The sequence below is a fragment of the Babylonia areolata genome, chromosome 33 (genome assembly GCF_041734735.1).
Source record: "Babylonia areolata isolate BAREFJ2019XMU chromosome 33, ASM4173473v1, whole genome shotgun sequence".
In the NCBI taxonomy this organism is placed as follows: Eukaryota; Metazoa; Mollusca; class Gastropoda; order Neogastropoda; family Buccinidae; genus Babylonia; species Babylonia areolata.
In genome coordinates, this window is record NC_134908.1 from 2,836,338 (window position 1) to 2,838,837 (window position 2,500).

General features: G+C 45.3%; 1 protein-coding gene across 1 annotated transcript in view; it reads right to left on the minus strand.

The window, feature by feature from the left end:
• LOC143277036 (uncharacterized) overlaps positions 1-2,500 on the minus strand; it is a 25,323-nt gene that overhangs the window by 22,514 nt on the left and 309 nt on the right. The window lies entirely within an intron of this gene.

Here is a 2,500-nt window from a genome sequence, read left to right on the forward strand (position 1 = left end):
CTCTCTCCCTCCCTCTCTCTCTCCCCCTCTCTCCCTCCCCCCTCTCTCTCTCTATCTCTCCCCCCCTCTCTCTCTCCATACACACAAGTGCAGAAGATGAAACAAGAAGCACATCAAGGATCCCCTATCAACCCACACCAGCATTCCATGGGGCAATGGAAACACGGGCATTCCCATTAGCGCCCCACCACTCCTACCCCCTGTCCCGAAAACGATGTCTGGATGCCTACTTGCAAGGGAAAATTATTTTTTAAAGCCCACTTGATGATGTAGATCGAAGTGAGAGTATTAAACCACAAAGGCAGAATAAGGAGGAGGAGGAGAAGGAGGAGGAGTAGGAGGAGAAGAAGATTAAGAAGAAGAAGAAAGAGGAGGAGGAGGAGGAGGAGAAGAAGAAGAAGAAGGAGGAGAAGAAGAAGAAGAAGAAGAAGAAGAAGAAGAAGAAGGAGGAGGAGGAGGAGGAGGAGGAGGAGGAGGAGGAGGAGAAGAAGGAGAAGAAGAAGAAGAGGAGGAGGAGGAAGAGGAGGGGGAGGAAGAGGAGGAGAAGAAGAAGAAGAAGAAGAAGAAGAAGAAGAAGAAGAAGAAGAAAACAACAACAACGACAACAACAACAACAAATAAGAATCCAATATAAACCCTGCCACAAACTCCAAAGTTTGTACACACAACCAAACCAAAAAAAAACAAAAAAAACACAAAAAAAAACGTACGTGAGCGCAGCAGAAGAAAGGAAAATAATGCTCACTCAAGAAGCACGTGTTTTAAAACTTCCTCGGACAAGTAAGTATAGCAGACTCACTTTTTTTCTTCCGAGAACAACGAGAAACCTTTTTTTCCACTCCACTCCGAACTTTCAGAAAGTGTGGAACACACGCACACACACAGACACACACACACACACACACACACACACACACACACACACACACACACACACACACACACACACACACACACACACACACACTCACACACACCAAACAACATCACAAAACACCACCACCACCAACAACAACAAATAATCCAATCGACGATCGCAAACATTTGTAAAAGCACCCACCAATTCGCTGTTCAAAGTCTTTCAAATGACACTAACACCACTTTGAGAGAGTCGAGAAGACACGAATAAAAACAAAAAAAAACACCACCACCACCAACAACAACAGCAACAAAAAACACAAAAACTGAAGACTACTGAACAAAAAAAAACATTTTTAAAATAATCACTACGACTTTACCTTTGCAACGAGCTCGTGACTAGTTCAGTGAAGAATAAGACTTTGACGATCTTCTTCTTCATCATCATCATCTTCTTCTTCTTCTTCTTCTTCCTTTATACGGCCAACATCATTTTACTGATCATTCCGTGAGTAGGGATATGAATTGGAGTGTGAACTTTGGATTAATTACTTCTGTTCCTGGGGCAATTGAGGAGGTAAATATGTACGTGTTGGCTACAGGACGCGACACACACACACGAGATGAAATGGGAAACAGGGCTGAGGCGAGGGAGTGTTTTTTTTTTGGGGGGGGGGGGGAGGGGGCAGGGGGGTTGCAGGGGGGGGGGGGGGGTGTGGAAGGGGTGCGGGGGGATAGGTAGGGTGGTAGGTTAATAAGATTGTGTGTGAACAGAGAGAGGAGGGAGGAGGTGGGGGAGGGAGAGAGAGAGGAGAGAGAGAGAGAGAGAGAGAGAGAGATGGATGGATGGATGGACGGTTTATTCATGTAAGACCACTGCCACTCATGAACGGGGTAAACGATGTACAACATTATAGTGTCTGCATCTGACTAATAATCGTAATGTTAATCCTAATGAGTTCAGTAATCATGAAGTCATTACCGATCGAAACTGGAATGCCTTGTATGAATAAATTGAAAAATTCCTCACAATCCTTTCATTACAAGAAGCCATAAGGTAAGCTTAACCGTAGTTGACAGAGAGGGGGAGAGAGAGAGAGGGAGGGAGAGAGAGGGGGGGAGAGAGAGGGGGAGAGAGAAAGGGGGGGAGAGAAAGGGAGGGAGAGAGGGAGAGAGATAGAGAGAAGAGGGAGAGAGAATGAGAGAGAGAGGAGAGAGAGAGAGGGAGGGAGAGAGCGGGGGAAGAGAGAGGGGGACAGAGAGAGAGAGAGAGAGACAGGCAGAGAAAGAGAGAGAGGGGGAGAGAGGGAGAGAAGGGAGAAAGGGGGGCTGGACAGCATCAACAACAACAACACAACACAATACAATACAACATCAACAACTACAACCACAACAATACAATACACTACAATACAACATCAACAACTACAACTACAACCACCACCACAACAACAACCACAACCACAACAAGAACACAACACAACACAATACAACACAACACAACATGAACAACTATACAACCACCACCACCACAACAACAACCACAACAACAACAACCACAACAACAACCACCACAACCACAAACACAACAAGAACACAACACAACACAATACAACACAACATGAACAAATATACAACCACC